General features: G+C 33.0%; 1 protein-coding gene and 1 long non-coding RNA gene across 3 annotated transcripts in view; one reads left to right on the forward strand and one right to left on the reverse strand.

The window, feature by feature from the left end:
• Positions 1–19,789, forward strand: part of LOC133193932 (integrin beta pat-3-like) — a 39,959-nt gene that overhangs the window by 13,295 nt on the left and 6,875 nt on the right. The gene's annotated exons all lie outside the window — the stretch shown is intronic.
• On the reverse strand, positions 784–18,713 carry LOC133194060 (uncharacterized). Of its 2 annotated transcripts, XR_009722037.1 has the most exons (5): positions 18,608–18,713; positions 15,543–15,762; positions 10,821–10,920; positions 5,623–5,725; positions 784–3,170 (listed from the first exon to the last, which is right to left on the reverse strand). It is a non-coding gene; the product is annotated as an uncharacterized LOC133194060 (long non-coding RNA). The 2 variants fall into 2 exon arrangements; XR_009722036.1 differs by lacking the exon at positions 5,623–5,725 and having other exon boundaries at positions 785–3,170.

Genomic DNA, 19,789 nt, shown 5'->3' on the forward strand with positions numbered 1-19,789 from the left:
TAAAGGATGTATAACAAACAAACAAACAGAATTATGTGTTTATTTGAATATTTATTACATTTCTAAACCCTATGGCCTTGACCTGTATTAACCTGTGTTAGGACCATACTCTGAGGTTACAAAAAATTATTGGTAAGTATTTCATACTTTGATATACAGTGACTATGACCTTGTGCAAAAGACCGTTACTACTGGGTCTAGAATATTTCTGGCCACAAGCTACCTTTGTTTCAAAAGATGTCTACTCACAGAATACATGTAGACTTCACAATTCCAGTAACTTCATTTGTTGTTGTATAAAAATGTCAATATTTCCCCATGCAAAAAAAAAGTTTGTAAAACAACCCCTTTTCTTCTCATGTCTAAGATCTCTATCCTAAATACACATTTGTCACAGTCACTGTCTACTGAATTCATAAATCTAAAGGTAGTTCATACAGTCTTATTTTAATTCATATTCTTGTGTCTTTAACATCATTACACATATAATTTTTCCATGTTTGAATAGACAATAAAAATTGGAAACCATAAATACAATGAATTAGATTTGTTATAACTGTAACAAATAATGCAAATATGTGCAAGTCATGTAAAATTTCATTTTATAAAATGTAAATGTGTATTACATTGGTGACATTTGTATACTGTTCAATATATGCATAAGGACTTCTATTATTATCAATCTTCACAACATTAGTTTTGTATAAAGTAATAAATAACTAGTATTTTGTACACAAACATAACATCAATAAAAATAACAATCTTTTACGTATCTATAAATATACATAAGAGGAATAAAACACTATTTTGAAATAATCATTACATTTTCATTTCTTGTCAATTAAAAAAAATGAATAGCATTATTAAACTATTACAACATGTTTTAAACCACAAATGTGTGTTCTAAAATGCATTATATACAAAGTGAGATGCATTGATTAACTGTTCATTGTAAGTTGAAATGAAGTTATTACTTATAAAAATACTTTGCATTAAAAAGCAAATCTTTACATAGTTTATTTGATGAGAATATTCCCTCGAACAATAAACTGGCAAGATGTAATACAGACTCTGAAATACCTATACCACCTTTTTCAAATAGTACAGTTTGCATTTCATCCATGAGATTATTGACCTTGAAAAATTATAAATGTTTTCTTCTCTTTGAAAGGAACATGTGTGCTATGAAAGGGATACATTAAATAATGTTATTACAAGACATACAAGTAATTTTTATCTTGATAAAAAATGGTGACCTTCTCATGTCAATTAAGAGAACCATTTCACACAATTTGTGCTAGAATCTCATCTACAAGGTGTTGGCAGACAGGCTACCATACTAATACATCCCTATAAATGAGTTGCAAATATAAAAGAAGTACCTGAAAGTCATTCAGAAAAAAATTTAAAAAGCTGGCTTCAAGATGCTACATTTGTCAGCTGAAATGCATCTTTCACAATACATTCCTAGCATATAATTTTGTGCATATTTTATGGTATAATGTTTTTGTTGTTGCTTACAGAGCAAAAATAAAAAGTATATCCATGTACAAATGTACAAGAGGGCAAAACTAGAAATATGTCCATAGGACATGAATGCCCCGCTGAGGGTATATTAATTTTTATTTGCTTGTTTATTGTTTAACATCCCTCTCGAGAATTTTTCACTCATATGGAGACGCCACCACTTGCCAGTGGAGAGCTGCAAATCTTGACCTATACTCGGCACTAAGGGCCATTAAGCAGTGAGGGATCTTTTTCGTGCCAGCACCTACTGTGACATGGGACCTCGGTTTATACGGTCTCCACGTCCCACAGTGGGATTCAAACCAGCGACATAAGGATCAACTCCTTACTCCGCAACTCTAGAGCTTTAACCACTGCACCATGTGGGCATATTAGTAATGCAACACAAAAATATTTTTAGTGTATGAAATTTGATGAGAATATCTTAAAATAGTTTCTTTAACATTGAAATCGAAAAAGTTGGATATAGATGATAAATTCTCACCAAATTCTGTTAAGTGCATAAGCTCACATAAAATTATCTTTAATGGTTTCTTTAAAACTAAGCAAAATGCAAATTTAAGAAAAGTGAGGTCCAGGTCACAGGAAAGTTCAAGGTCATACATTTTTGATGCAGTTGAATAGTTCTCACTAATATGCATAAGCAAAATAAGTTTGATAAAAATATTTTGAATGGAAACCGTTTATTTAACACTGAGCTAATCACTATTTCAAGAAAAATGAAGTCAAGGTCAAATGAAATGTCAAGGTCAAAAATGTTGATACAGTCGAATACCTTCCATCAGTCTGTATCAGCATATGAAGTTTGACACTAATTTAGGAAAAGTGAGGTGAAGGTCAAAGGAAAGATCAAGATCAAAAAATGTTGATGCAGTTGAATAGCTCTCATCAGTATGTATCAGCAAATGAAGTTTGATTATGCTATCCTGAATGGTTTCTTTAAAACTGAGCTAAACACTTATTTAAGATAAGTACGGTCAAGGTCAAGGAAAGGTCAAGGTAAAAAATGTTGATTCAGTATGTATCAGCATATGAAGTTTGATTACACTATCTTGAATGGTTTCTTTAAAACTGAGCTAAACACTAATTTAAGAAAAGTGAGGTCAAAGTTAAAGGAAAGGTCAAGGTAAAAAAAATGTTGATGAAATTGAATACCTCTCATCAATATGTATCAGCATATGAAGATTGATAAAAATATCTTGAATAGTTTCTTTGAAACTTAGTTTTGAACTGAGCTAAAAGCAAAGGGGAATGGAAGGACAGACAGAAGGTTGGAAGGACGGAAGACAGACATGACAAACTCTATATGCCCCAGCCATATTCATGGCAGGGCAGAAAAATTTCTAGTGTACTGAAATTCAAAACTGCAGTAATTGATAATTTGTTTTTTTTTTTTAATTTTAATTCAATATCAAAAAACATATACAAACTTTTTTGATAATTTATTCTATTCAAAGCAATAAGAAATGCATCTGTCTGCACTGCTTAAAATTGATAAGAAGGTTATGACATAACTAAAATAATGACCATGTCCACATTAAATTTAAAATATAATGAGTGACAATTCACTTCACCTTTTCTTTGGCTTTCATTCCATTGACTTTTCTTTCTTTAAAAAATTGTGCTTGTGTAGTACTCCATCTCTAAAAAAAAAACATATAAATGAAAGTTTATGGCAATCAATGAACTCTCTCATCCCTTCCTTTACTGTTCAAGAAAAAAAATGCATACCACAAGCATAGTTTAAACATGTAACTAGACTTTATGATATTTTCATACATAATGTCACCAACTTTATAAAGAATTGTGAATGCATTTCAAAGGTGAGCACATGTGAATTGAATTAAAAGTACCAGTATTGCGAGTATCTCTCAGTTATCTAACTTACAACCGCTCTTTAGCATGGGAGTCAAGGAAGCTCTAAATCTCACAAGATTTCTGGGGCATAACATTACAGTGGTGACAATGGAATGATTCGAACAATCATTATGCCCAAACTACAATGTATTGCCAAGAATTGAACTCCAAATAGTAGATTGTCAAATAAGGAAAGTTTAGAGTATTTTATCAACTTTCAAAAGTAATGATTTTCATTTAGAATTTAATAAGAAAAGTCCGCTTAGTAAAAAGTATCGTAAAAAATGTAACATATAGGACTAGCTCCTCTCAAAAATTTATTAGGCTGGTTCAGCGCATGTTTAGCAAGATATTTCTCTAGGATTTCTTTCTTATCAGTCCTTATAAATTCCACAATGATCGATCATGCATTGCATTCAATAGTACACTGCCCCCATCCAACAGACGTTTCCTACCTCTGTGAAAGAGTTCCGCTAATTTCAGTAATCGCGATATCAAGTATTGTTGTTTATCCTTAAACGTATGTCAATAAAAAAAATTATTTCGAACAGATCAATGCTTAAATTTTGAGATTATCACCCTTGGTATGCTTTTTTGTTTTTTGTATGGATGAGAGATTTGTTTATTGACAGCTGCTTTTTCATTAAAAGTGGAACTCAAAAATTAACTTATCTTGTCATTGGTCATTTGCAAAATTATTTGTAAAAAACACTGACTGTACACACAAGTACTCTGAAGTTGATATTAAAAATTTCTTGAGTTTCTGATTGACAATATCTATGTGGTTTTTAGAGACAAGGTATTCCAAAAATCTCTTCAAATTTCCATAGGTACCAATTGTGCTCCATTATTATCAAACCTATTTTTGTATTCATACAAAGCAGAATTTATTTAAAATCTTATACATGAGAAGAAGAAAATACATGCTGTCGCCTTTAACATTTAGATATATTGACGAAGTACCATATTGTCACGTGTAAAGGCCGTAGTCTTGTAATAGACACACCCCTAAAGGATGTATTCGTTATAACAAAAGATTTGACCTATAGGAAAGAACTATTTTCAGGAAAAAGTCACATTTAAAAATCAATGTTCTTTAGTTGTTTTCTATTGTATATTTGTCTAAATTTTTCAAATTTGCATTTTAAACGTAATTTTTTTTTATTTGCAACTTTGAAATTAACCTCCAAAGTTGGTCAAAACAGTATTTTGTCCGTTAAAGAACTAATTTTTACGTGAATTTTGGCATAGAAGTCCTTCAGGGCAGGCCTGCCCCTAAATTAAATTATGAATTTTTGATAGATTTTGATCTAAAGAATGATTTTAAACAAGATTTTTTTAGGGGAACCCTTGCCTTAGGGTCGAAATTCGTGAAAAACCTACAAAAAATGCGAAAAACCTAGTTCTATCATACTGGATTACATTTATGGAGCGCATTTTCATAGTCATTATAGCGCAGAGAAATAGACCGCAGATTCTTAGAATGGACCTTTTTTTTATGTCCTGGTTCGAATCCACCTGTTGGAACACTTTTATTTTTTTTTTTTTCAAATTTTACACCTGTATAAACATGAACTTTAATTTTTTATACAGGCTTTTGCATTTTACTTCCACTTTCTTCTTTAAATGTGTGTTTGCTGTTGATATAAAAGACATTTATGGAAATGCAGATTATAAATTCTCTTTAACTAAACGCAATCAACCGGAACTGTATACCTCAGTGTAAGCACACTTTGTTCGAGGACACGAATCATTCACTTTGTGTTACTCGATACTGCAGGTGTCACGAAAAAAAAATCATGACGAGCAAAAATTGCTGTGTTTGTCTTTCAAGAACATCTCTGGTTAGTAGTAGTGTTGTGCCAGTGGGAGAGATACTGCGCTATGCAGAGTAGATGCAGTTCATTCCTGGGGAAAATTGAGTGCATTGGCGACATGTTATGTCAAAAATGCAGGAGGAAGGTTTACAGATTAGAAAAGAACGTGGTAATGTCAGTTAAGGTTTTATCTCCCGTTGCCATTACCCAGGCATCAAGTAAGGACCCTCATACAAAGGATGTATATGTAAATACTGATGTAGGGTCATATGAACACACAGTTGACTAGAACTAAAACGATACATGAGAAACAAGAAACTACACGCATGTGGCCTAAAGTCAGCAACCGGAACAGATATTGATAAGCTTTTTCTAAAGAATGAAACCAATATCAGTCCTATAGGTCAACGCATATATTTACCTAGAAGTGATCCTTTGGGGGGAAAATCCCGAGAAAAATGCAGCTCCTATGGATAAAACGCTACCCCAAAAATGCGGATGTATCTCTTATTTTCACAGCACAACTATTCCAAAGAAAAAGTTTAAAAAGTTAAAATATTCGTATTATTTCAAAAACAAAAGTAGGATACAACTTTTAATTTTCTTGGATCAATCTATTTAAAAAACATCAGATTAATTACCAATAGGTTCTTGAATTTTTAGTTTCTGTTGCATTGGGCCGAAATTACGAGAAAAACTTTATTTTGAACAAGCATTTATATGTACAGTATTGTACTTGCATACTTAAATACCTACTATAATTAAGATTAAACAAGCATTCTGAGAGTATTGCATTAGCAATACTAGTCCCCTACCGGCAAGTGTAATCTGGTTCCCACTAAAAATTGAATTGCCACAATTCCATTAAAAATCATTGATTCAGAAGCATAACAAAATGCAAACTTGAACTGTAACTCATCAAGATACACTTACATACCAAAACTCAGCTCAATATCTGCAAGCGTTTAGAAAAAAGTGCTGAAAACAAATGGGACAGACTGAAAGAGGGATAGACAGACAGATGGACAGACCCAGAGGAAACCTATAATTCCCTCTGGTTTCACCGGTAGGGGACTAATAAAAAAGTGGGAAAAAGCCACCCTGTTAAGCCGTACTTTTGTCTCCCATGGTGAGCAGTGGAAAAAGGTCTTATGCTTGGATATGTTGTACATGTACTTTGTATCAATCTGTACATGCATAATCCATTGACTAATGAAAGAGGCAATGTATTCGTAATGTAAACTTTTAAATGTAGTGGTAATGTGTACATTTTTTGCAGTGGTAATGAGTAATGTATGTAGCGGTAAATAATTACCATATTGAAAATGTAGCGGTAATGATATTCTCCTGGATAAAGAAATGGTCTATCTATTCCAATCACATTTTTTACAAGATAGGGCACTTCTTATTTGATGTACATATAATTGTTTTCATTTTCACAGGGCTCTAACACTGCTTTTTGGGAATGGGGCCGGGCTGTAAAGATTGGGAAAATAAAGACCTTTTAGGAAATTTTGGAATAACCATTATACGTACTTTAAAATCATATATATTGGGTTTCCGGTCTTCGCTATCAACTAAATTTGTTTTATAAAACAGAGGAATATGAATAGCAAGTTAAGTTATTACCGGTATATATCCAGCTATATTTTCTTTAATTTTTGGGAGAAATGACTATTGGGAAAATTAAAACATTAATTGGGAAAAAAGGTACCTTTTTTGAATTGGGAGTGGGGCCCTTGAACGGCCCCAATTATAGACAATTGAGAGCCCTGTTTCATATTTGAGAGGTCGATTTATAACCTTCGTTCTTCATTTTTTTAAGCTTTGGGTGTGTGTTGATTACAACATATCAAACACTTATCATATGTCAAGTGACTTATCTTTAAGTTATTGTCAAAGAAATTTCAAGTCTGTTAAAATCTTAATGTTTAAATAACTTGTGCCCTGTAAGAAATAAGATTTTGTAGCAAATAATCTTTACAACCGAGCTGCAATTTTCCCCAAGTTGTAGGCTGAAAAAGGGGGTGCATATTTAAACCAATGCATATTACATTCGGCAAGATATGGTAACTGCTTGATTGTCACATTTCAGTTTGAAACATGTTACAAGTTTTATTTCAAAAAATGAAAATATTATTGAAAAAGTAAATACAAATACTCATTGACAAAAACTATCTACTAGGGATGGCAATTTCTAACTGGTTAACCGATTACTCGGTCGGAACAATGGCAATCGGTTAGAAAATCTGCAATCGATTAGTTGAAAAAATATTATAATATATGTAAAACAGAAGGCAATGTACTAAAATTCATTTTCAAAATAGAAATTCCTACCTAAACGTTTAATTTAGTGTTTTCATTTATTTATTTAGGCTGATTGGGAGATCATCATGGCTCTCCAGATTACAATTGCGGGGTAATTGGTCAGTCTGAGATATGTTAATTACTGTTAAAACATCATGTCGTTACCACGACTGTCCTCTAATTCTTTAATGATAATAATCACCGTTGAGCACCGTGAATTGGTGTGTGTGTATCTTTTGCAGTTATCTATCACATTAAATTATAATACAAACATTGTAAATTAAGCGATACATTTTAGACTTAGTTTTGATTATGGTCATAATGAAGAATGAACTTGTGTGACATCCGCTCTGGAAAATTATCCACGATATCTCAGGCATGGTTCATGGTTTTCTGAATTTTTTCTTGTCTATTGAAAAAAAATATGCGCGTAGTTTTATGATCAAGACTAAAGACAAATAGAATGATTTTGACCTCTAACATCTTTTTTTAAGACTTCTTGTGCATAGGAATAGAGCTACTTGAAAAAAGTCAAGAAAATGACATTGTGTAGTTTGATACGATTAACCGGTTAATCGGTCGGAACGTTTTGCGGTTAACCGATTTGCAATTCTGTATTCGATTGCCATCCCTACTATCTACTAAGTGGTTAGTATGTAAATTGTAACTGGGTACAGAACTGGTTATGAAAATTTCAACTGGTTATGATCTTTCTCAATAGTTAATAAACCAGTTAATCATTGCCATCCTTATTTTAAAGATACTTTGTGACAAGTTTGATTTAAACTGGTCCAGTAGTTCTTGAGAAGAAGTTGAAACATGTGAAAAGTTTATGCATGACCCAAGCCCTTGCTCATGCAAAAACATACAAAAACAGATAGAAATATGTTACCATGGTTTCCTAGGTAATTCAGTTAACTTATATCAAAACCACACATTGTCATATAAATAAGACTAAGAGTAAGTGCTTTTCAAGGGTCCAGATCAGCTTTCAATCAGTATCAAAGTATCATGGTCTTTAGAGTTTTGTATATGCCTTTTGTCTTCAATGGTAACCTGTACTTATACATGTACTTAAATATGGCCATTGAGGAGACCACTTATAATTAGGCATAAAGTAGACCAGTGAGAAAAATTGAGTAAATTGAATAAACCCTTGATATCAAGTATATACTGTATATAAATATACCATTCTAATGATCTTATTCAATATATGCATCAATACCCTGTATTATATTATACTGCATATCAAATTAAAACTTATTTATTGTGTCTCAACTGAAGTGTTGCTGGACTGAAAGACATAAAGATGGACAATATGTGAATCCTATAGAGCTTTATCATTTCATGCAGGCCCTAATTAACATTCCATCAGTGATAAAGTACCTTGCACTTAGATTTTTATATTTACCTTTGTCTGCTATAGCAACCTGTACTTATACATATGTTATACTTAAATATGGCCATTGAGGAGACCACTTATAATCGGGCATAAAGTAGACCACTGAGAAAAATTGTTGATATCAAGTATATACAGTATATAAATACACCATTCTAATGATCTCATTTACTGTATGCATCAATACCATGTATAGTATTCCACTGCATAAATTAAAACTTGTTTATTGTGTCACAACTGAAGTGTTAATTGCTGGCTGAAAGACATAAAGATGGACAATGTGAATCCTATATAGCTTTAACATTTCATGCAGGCCCTAATTAACATTCAATGAGTGATAAAGTACCTTGCACTTAAGATTTTTATATTTACCTTTTGTCTGCTATAGCAACCTAGTTCTTATACTTAAATATGGCCATTAAGGAAACTGCTGATAATTGGGCATAAAGTAAACCACATAGAAAAAAATTAATATACTTAATGGGAAAATTTTATTGTACTCACTGTTAATAGCAAGTACATTTATATGCATGTATTATATAATATATACAGTGGCGCCTTGTTGATCCGGACGCCTCTTTGGCTTAAGTTTGTTAAAAATAATATTGATTAATTTTGAACTGTTTCTTATTTAATTAATGCACAGTGTACTGGTGTAAGCTAAATTCTTCGAGCTTCATATTAGACATGTAATTTAATTGGGGTAAATACACGCTAATTGTAGATGCTATTGTTTGTAGGTCACAGGTATCGCCTTCAAACTGACTGCATGGCCAATGTTTTTACTACAATTAACACTACTGCAAGATCAGGGGTTGAAATATACGGTAGCCCGACGCCCCGGGGCTAGTTATTTTAAGACTGGGGCTAGCTTATTTAAATGTAATGATAGTCTGTCGGACTAGCAGAACAGAAAAAAAATTCTCGTCAGTTTACTTTCATTTTTCTATGAAGACTGGTTTCTTTTGACTGAGAACTAGTTTAATTTGTTTCTGTCACCAAAACACTCAAAACTTTAACTTTTTGTTTTCATTTTGCATAGAAAAATTGTTGGGCTAGTTAGTTTGGGCTAGTAATTTTTTCCTGATCAGTAGCCCCTGGGCTAGTGGGATTTCCAGGAAAATTTCAACCCCTGAAGATAAGTGTGAAAAAGTCATTTCTTGAAAAATTACCGTCCGGATAAAAGAGTAGTTTTTCAATGAACTATTACGTTTTGAAGTAGAAATCGACCGTCCGGATGCGGAACACATTTTTCTGGATTAATGAGACAGAATGACATGGAAAAAAATCTATTCCCGAAAAATAGCATCTGGAAGGTGAAGTGTTCGGATAAACATGGCGCCACTGTATATACCATAAATGACTATGACCTATGGTACATACTGTCAGAGAAAAACAATCAATTAAAGCTGAACACATCTCATAAATAGGCATACACCATATTGGATTATATATCATCTACTATATCAGCACCGGGGTATACTCTTTGCATTTGTTACACCTGACTGCTTTATTGTCACAGGTATCGGAGTGGAATGGTGACACATGCTCATGCTGGTTATGTTGCATTGCCTTTGTTTATTTATTTTATTGCAGTTGCGTGTACTTGTGTATGTTTGTATACTGCACTGACCTGTGCAACTGTTGTAAGTTTCATTGGCATCTTTCTCTCCTGCCGTACGTGAAAGAAGTACACAGTAATTTTTTGTCGCTACTGAGAGCTATGTAGCATACGTCAGTCTGTCTATACAGACAGGTGACAACAGATTACACTGAACAGTGACTAAGTGAGTGGCTTATATAGGGACCCTACAATATAGCGTGAATAAAGGAATATGGCGGAAAAATTCCTTTTACACAGTGTGTTCAGATTTAAAATCACTAACTTTAAAGCAAACTAATGGATTACATACCTTTTCCCATAATTCACTTCAAATTCCTACTCATCATGTACGGCTACTTCAGAATCTCACATGTATACATTCTTTGACTTTTCTACAGGAACATTATTTCCTACAATGTACAATCACATTTTAAAACATTCAAATATTACTTCCAATTGGACATAATTGGTAGTTCACAAGCTAGAAAGCTCACTCAGTAGTTGGATTGATTGTTTAATTGTATGTCGTTTTACATCCTGTTTAAGAATTTTTCACTAAAATAGAGTCGTCACCATATAATGGTCAACAATCTTTTCAACAGTTTTTTCTAAAGAGAAATCAGGCTGTCTTTACTGCAATTGTCATCAGTCTACATTACCACCCATTGTGGTATACTGGTCCCCGATTTGTTTTCATAGGATTTAAGCTTTAGTTTGTGTGATAACTGGATATCAAAAAGTTTCAAAGTAGAGTGTCATGAGCTCATCAATGCTAATTATCAAAACACTACTTCTAGAAAATCAAAACATTTTAGTTAAATTAACCATTCAAAGTATTTTTTGAACATGTTTTGAAAAGTAAAACAAAGGTCAAGGTCAAGTGAACTGTAATGCTGGTATTTTTCATTATAATTTATGACAAATTGTGCACATGCTAAATAGCATAGACTTACCTCTTTTAAATTATCAAAAATATGCTGAATATTGGCACTAACTTTTTTATAAGTAGGTTAAAGGTAAGTTCAAGGGTCACAAGATTGGCAACCATGGTATTTAAAACAAGAGACCCAAGGGCCTTAACGGTCACCTGAGTATGATAAAACAATTTCAAGGATGCATAGAGTATAAAATGAACTGAAAGGTGAAGCTTTGTTGCCCAAAAGCAAGAAAAATAGGGTGATCATGATCAACAAAATAATTGGTCTTAATATTCATTAACAGTTCATAAATTAGGTTCTAATCTGTTCCCCATTTATTACTATCACTATACAGTATATTAACAAATTATCAATGCTTCTGTACTATTTTAATCCTTTGTTGAAATCTCTTACATTGGCATCTCTTGGTCTTTGATGAATATTTAATAAGACAAGTTATTTTTGTCTCATTTTTATTTATCTACTACTTACAAGTCTATCTGATCATTAAAACTATGAAAGTACTTTTTGTATTATACAATAAAAGTTTTTTGCATAATTCTCTAGTTACCTTTCAAGTACATTATTTACAGTGATAAATTATCAAAGGTAAATGGCAAAGGGGAATAACTCCTCTCAGTAGAATACAAACTAATAGAGCCCTGGCCAGGACCAGAACACTTGACCAAATGGTCCAGATGTTCAAAAATCTGGTAAAAATTCCCTTCCTTATAAAAACTTTTACTCTGTTTGCCTCAGATATGCCCAGGTGCAGAGAAGATTTTTAAATAAAGAATGCATTTTTACTACAGATTCACTATATTATCAATAGAGCCCCCCCCCCCCCCCCCCAAAAAAAAAAAAAAACACCAGAGCTTCTGACCCTGGGACCATATGTTTGCTCATCATCACTTTGTTTATCTGCCTGACACTAAGGAGCAAACAGGATTATTTAATAGAATTAATGCATTTTCACTAAATTATCAAGAGCCCCACCCTCACACCAGCACATCTGACCCAGGGGTCATGAAATTCACTACTCTGGAAGAAGCACACTTGCTCTTCATAACTATACACTTAGCTTCTTTGCTTTTTTAACCAGAAGAAGAAAAGAATATTTTTAAAGAAATTTTCCTTTTTCACTTTATAATCAATAGAACCCCCCCCCCCCCTTCACCAGAACCCTTAAACCTGGGGTCATAAAATTCACAATTTTGGAAGAGGCATCCTTGTGTATCATAACAATGTACTTTAGCCTGTTTAAGCAATACCCAGGGGCAGAGAAGAAGATTTTCAAAGAAATAATTCACCTTCACTATAGGATCTATATAGCCCCGCCCTAGCACCAGAACTCCTGTCCCCAGGGCCATGAATTTCACAATTTTGGAAGAGGCATCCTTGCTTATCATAACAATGTACTTAGTTTGTTTAAATAATACCCAGATGCAGAGAAAAAGATTTTTAAAGAATTAAAACATTTTCACTTTATAATCAATAAAGCCCCACCCTAACACCAGAACCCCTGACCCAGGGGCCATGAATTTCACAATTTTGGAAGAGGCACTCTTGCTCATCCTAACTATGTACTTAGTTAGTTTATTTAATACCCAGGAGCAGAGAAGAAGATTTTCAATGAATTAATGCATTTTCACTATATAATCAATAGAGCCCTGCCCTAACACCAGAACCCCTGCCCCTGGGGCCATGAATTTCACAATTTTGAAAGAGGCACTCTTACTCATCATAACTATATACTTAGTTAGTTTATTTAATACCCAGGAGCAGAGAAGAAGATTTTAAATGAATTAATGCATTTTCACTATATAATCAATAGAGCCCCACCCTAACACCTGGGAACCCCTGACCCTGGGGCCATGAATTTCACAATTTTAGTAGAGGTACTCTTACTCATCATTACTATATACTTAGTTAGTTTATTTAATACCCAGGAGCAGAGAAGAAGATTTCCAAAGAACTAATGCATTTTCACTATATAATCAATAGAGCCCCGCCCTAACACCAGAACCCCTGCCCCTGGGGCCATGAATTTCACAATTTTGGAAGAGTCACTCTTACTCATCATAACTATATACTTAGTTAGTTTATTTAATACCCAGGAGCAGAGAAGAAGATTTTCAAAGAAATTATGCACTTTCACTATATGATCTATATAGCCCCGCCCTAGCACCAGAACCCCTGACCCTGGGGCCTTGAATTTCACAATTTTGGTAGAGGACTTAATGCTTATCACAATGATGCCAACAGTTCGACTGCTTGATGTCCAGGAGTAAAGAAGAAGATTTTTAAAGATTGCATTAATTTTGGTGGTTTTAGCCCCACCCCTCAGGCCCCAGGGGGGCAGGGACCATGAAATTCACAATTTTTGTTCCCCTTCACCCATAGATGCTATGTGCCAAATTTAGTTGAAATTGGTTGAGCGGTTTCAGAGAAGAAGCTAAAAATGTTCAAATGTTAACGCACATCGCACGACGCACGACGACGGACAAAAACGGATAGCAATAGGTCACCTGAGTGACTCAGGTGACCTAAAAAGTCACAGTGCCAAGCAAAATATTAACCAAATATCAAAAACAATTAAACCTCTTACAATTCTCGAGATATAAGGTGTGACAGATGGACAGACAGACAGATGCCAGGTAAATTGATCCCTAGGTGTTGCACTGCTGTGCAGTCGACTCACAAAAAATGTTCTTAAAGGGATAGACATTAACTTTCAGATTTTCTTGCCCTTCAGGCAAGTGATCTCAAACTTTGACTTGTCCGAACTCAAAACTTGGTTGCCCAAAATAAGGAAAGAACTTCAGAAGAAATTATTTATTACTGTAAATGTTATGACAAGAAAAAATGCGACCAAATACACTACCGTCAATTTGGCAAGGTGAGGTACCTGAAAAAATTTAAATGCTGCCTTTGTACATAAATGTATACCACTGTCTTTTGTAAATTTAACCTGTTAACACACACTGCCATATACATGTAGCAATAACCCTCTGTTTAATAAATAAAATTCATATTTTTAAAATTTTTTTTTGATTGGATTCTTTTGTGAATTGTGATTTTCTGAGATAACTGTAAAACAACGCTGAAGGAAGATAGTTGCTACGTAACACACCTTGATCAGGATACATCGTGTTACACTGTACTTATATTCTTTGATCAAATAAATAATCTAATGTCCAAATAAGAAGTTAAGAAAGATGTTAGACAGTGAATAGACGAACAGCATATTTACCAGGGAAAAACGGAATAACGAACCCGATTTTCAAATGAAAGGTATAATCCAAAAATGCTGACAAGGAATTCCGAATGCAAAAACATTGTCAGTCAGGTACCTGGCGGAAATCAAGTCTTCAATTTATTTTTTTTTATATAAATAATGTAAACTAAATTAATATGTACATTTCTATGAAAAAAAAAATCACTTGCCCAATCAGACAAGTACGTCGCAAGATTCACTTGCCCGAACTGAGAATTTACTTGTCCCGGGCAATCGGACAACCGTTAATGTCGATCCCTGTGACTTATTTATCATTGGAATGACTAGTAAACACCAAACTGAACTTAACCTGCATAAGTGAGCCAGTAGTGCCCAGTACAGAGCAACAAGTGCTGTGAACAGTGAGTGAAGTGTGACCGATTGATTGAGTGTTGTTTTATGTCCCACTGGAGAATTATTTCACTCATAAAGAGTGAAGGGTTAAATAATTACAATAAAATGTAAGGAGGCAAGTCTGCCTCACCATAACCTGGTTCTTTGTGGCTCTATTTTTAACCTTCATACCCATCTCCACTGGGAATTCATTTCCTCCTTCCCCCCCCCCCCCCCCCCCAACAATCAAGTCATGACTCCATAAGCAGCCAAAGGCTGTAATGGGCAGCTAGTTCATTAACAGCTAGGGCTATCAGGAATTCAAAGTCACTGAAGTTCTTTTGGTTTTTATGATACTATCAAACTATCAGTCTATCACTGAGTATCTGCATGCTTTAAAAGTTAGTATTTACCCCTGATTTCCTTTAATTAAAGCTTTTGTGTCTATTTTCTGCTAACAATTTATTTACAGTTTATAACTAATAAAGCAGCAAATATACCTTACCCCATGTTGCAGATTCTCTTCATCCAAGTAATTGATGTACATTGTACTTAATCTCTTCATCTGTTCATCTGGATCCTTTCACTGCATTCAGACAGTACCAGTAACTGTTATATATGGATATATTTCCTTGTCAAAGCTGTCATTTTTTAGGCACAATTGCTAAGTTTGCATCTTTATCAGCATTATTTATTAATGAAATGACAAATTCCATCAGACACACCTGCAAAAATGAAAACAAAATCTATTAATTTACATATAATCATGTCCATATTCTCTTGACTTCATTATTATATAATTGAACTGTTTTATACTGCACTGCAAATATAAAGGGCTGGGATAATACACTTTCGTCTACTATTCTATATCTAAATAAATATACTATATTAGGTATCACAATATTTATGCTACAATACAGATCACAATATTTTTAATCGGTTATAATTTTTTCATTTTATATTAAAATGAGACAAAGTTTGACACAATGCATATCCAAAGTCTCTAAAAATTTACAATTTTAGTCATGTATATGTGTTATGCAAGGGTGTATCTGTCAGTATTTCCAAAATTTATCAAGCATGACATTTAAATTGATACAAATATTTTGATTTCAGCTTTTCTTTTCATGAAGTTCGACTTAAATATTCTTTGATAATTTTTAAATCAAAATAAAATCAAAAACTTTTAATTTCTTCATTTTATTTGCTTGGAAAATAATTATTTTTTTCTTTTGTATTTGTACGAGTATTTAGTTTCAAACTACGGTAGTTCTACATGTATATTAGCTAATCAGTGAAAATCTATATGTTTGATTTACTTCAGTTTACATGCCTGTGTGTGCATTATATTACAAATCATGGGATCTGTGCTTGTAGGTGCACTCAATGTTTTAAAGTTATTCATAATTTGAGAATTATTGTCTCTCTTTTTTTATTGTCAGTATATTTAAACCAATATTTTTTGGTTTTACAAAATAATTTTAAAAGAGATGATGCGAATTATAATTTCAATTTTAATTTTGTTTATATATTGTTGCTGTGATCTCAATAACCTAGATAGAACGTTCTAATCATTAAAATGATATTGTCCTATGGACCTGGTTTAACGATAGAATTCGTTCCGTGTATTGGCAATGTAGCAAAATAAGCAAGTTCGATAACTCAAACTGACTGCATTTTCTATGAACAATCCAGAGAGTTCCGAATTCAACATGGCGTGTAAATTTGAAGTGAGGAAAAAAGGTTGAGAAAATGAGTTGAATTTTCTTATTTATATGGATTATTTTTTAGGTTAAAAGGCATATAAAATCTCAAAAAGGTTTGTTATGATTAATTTGATAGTTATTTTCAGTGCAATTTTTTTTGTATTCTTCAAAATCATTTCTGAGCGGATCCTTTCCAATATGCTACATTGCTAGTATATGGGACATATAAACTGTGGTGATCGAAGGCTTGTTCCGAGACACAGTTAGATTGTTCTAACTAGCAATAACCCAACACATGTATCTTGTAAGTCGAACACATGTATTTCACAAATTCAGTAAATTATTCTAAAAAAAAGAAGAAATCTTGTAAAAAAGGTATTCCATAGAGAAAATTACCCAGAATACGTTGTAGCATAACAAACACTGACATATACTCGAACAAAACTTAAGTATGAAAAATAATCAGATAATGGGTCAAAATCACACCAGTGACCACCTACCCTAATCAACTGTTATCCACAAAAAAAAAATTATATACTTATATGTCAATCTACTTCCAAAATTACATGTTTTCCAAGATCTTACAAAATTATTTTTACAGTATGTCTCTTCAAATATTTGTTTTCCTGCTTAATAGTACTGATCATGCTGATCAGACGATAATGGGTGGGTGATATTAAGATAGTATGCCCTCATAAACTTTTAGTCCCAGACCTATGAACCAGTGATTCATTTTGAAAATGGTTATCATGGGTCCAAAGGACCCCCCTTAATGACAACAATGAGTCCAATGACAAAATCAGTGCATCCAAATCCAAGGGTCATATATTAGATATTACAGAGGAAATTCTGGTGAAATATAAAAAGTTATTGCACGAAAGAGCAAATGCTTTATTGTTGCTGTGAGTAGTTTTATAATTTTACTATCAATTGTCCAAGTAAGACTACATGATTTTGTGTCATAAATATAATATATTGTCAACTGTGCACTTTGGTTCTATTTTTAGATCGTACATACGATCTCACACATTGTACTGTATCAGTCATAAAATGCACAGAAGCAGAATGAAGCAAAGCAATTTTAAGAAGAAATGAAAAAACAGTCAGAAATAAAAATGATTAAATTTTAAACTTCTTAGCTTGCAAGGAATAAAAAAATGATACAGGTTACATGTATAGCTTTTACATACATGTAGGTATAGTATTCGCTTCAGAAATGTTCCACAGTATGGACATTATAATCAGTGATAATCGAACTATGCTATCTAACTTTCAAATATTTTCTGATAATTGCTGGTTAATTGGCTGCAATTGTGAAATCTGACCTGTTGTTGGCAATCTTATATATACCTGTTAAAATTGTTCATGCATATCGCTTAGCACATGGATATGATGCAATCAGTCAAGTTTAGAATCGGATTATACCAAATAATACACGTTCTTCTATAAATTTATTGCGTCCATTGGGATGCACATTTATTAAAATAATGCGTCCTGAGCAAAATTTGTGCATAATTTACGCAGGACGCACACCAAAATGAATCATTGATGAACACCATATTTTTTAGCGCAACATACAAAGAACTATGTAGCAACCTACGATCTACAGCACATGTAATTTTCATAATGCTAGCTATCATCACGGGTTCGAATACCACTGCAGGATGTGGAGACTGGTGTTCAAGTGAAACTGAGGTCCCATGTTGTAGTAGGTGCTGGCATGAACAAAATTACTCACTGCTCAAGGGTCCTGAGTACAGAGTATTGGTTCTCAAGTGCTGGCTTTTCAATATGAGTGAAAAGTTATCGAAAGAAACATCATAGAAACAAATAATTATGACTATAAATAAATCTCTTTTCTTACCATTATGGATGTTGTACATGTCCCTTTCGATAATGAAAAAAATCTTTTTCTGTCAACTTCTCATTTTCTCACCCGCCTTTTTCTTGCTAATTTTCTCTCCAACATACTGGAGAAGGTATTCTCGCATGTTATTTGGTACCGAACACACTATAATAAAAATAAATGCATAAATGCAAACAAGTCAACAAAATCTAATTTATTCAGAGACTTGGTTTTATATGTCTCAGACTGTCATAAATCTCACCCTAGGCATCTTCGCTAGCCAAGGGTTTCTGATACGCTACTCTCCTTATAAACTTATGAGGAGAGTAGCGTATCAGAAACCCTTGGCTAGCGAAGATGCACCCTAGGCAGTTAAAATTTTCCTCAGAAATCTGGTCAGAATTTTAAAACATAATTTCAAAAAAAAAAATTCATGGGAAAATATACGGCATATAAATAGCCATTGTACAAAATGCAGGAAACTTTCCTGGAAAGTTTAGAAATTGAAACTGTAAAAATATTATCATACCATCAAACCATGTGCATGTCCATGCTGATCAAAAGACTCAACAATGTATTAACTAACCCGATCAAAATTAAACTGAACCCGATCGAAAGTTTCTAAATAAATGTACATATGTAGATATACAAGTAATACATGTAGACTCTGCATAACAATTTTATTAAAATAAAAAAAAATATTGCTTGTTATATGGTTTTATAACTAAATTGAGAGTATAAGCAAGTTAATTTCTCCATGGCAACTGCATAAGATAAACAGTATCTTTTTCATTATATGTAAAAAAAAAAAAAAAAAAAAAAAAAAAAATTAAATTGATCAGGATCTGTTTCATATGAATCAGGACTTGTTTAAGCTTGACAACAAGCAATTTTTCTTCGGGTCTCTTTTATTATTTAATTTCAACTTCTTTTTGAAATTATGATTATCTTCTAATATTTCTTTTCAAAATGAAACACTTAATAGGTTTATAAATAAATGAAACATTTTAAAAAAAAATCAATAAATACAGGCCAGTAAGAAGCAATTTCAGTTTGGGGAAGGGGGGACAGCCATGCATTTTCTTTGGGGGGCACTAACAACCAAAAATTACTTGACAAGCTTTAAAAAAAAAAAGGAAAAAAAAGAAAAAAAAAAGGTCATCAGGCATTTTTATTGAGGGGGCACAAGCATATAGTAGC

Source organism: Saccostrea echinata, unplaced genomic scaffold (genome assembly GCF_033153115.1).
Source record: "Saccostrea echinata isolate AGI-Se365-2 ecotype Australia unplaced genomic scaffold, CSIRO_AGI_Sech_v1 ptg000028l, whole genome shotgun sequence".
Classification (NCBI taxonomy): Eukaryota; Metazoa; Mollusca; class Bivalvia; order Ostreida; family Ostreidae; genus Saccostrea; species Saccostrea echinata.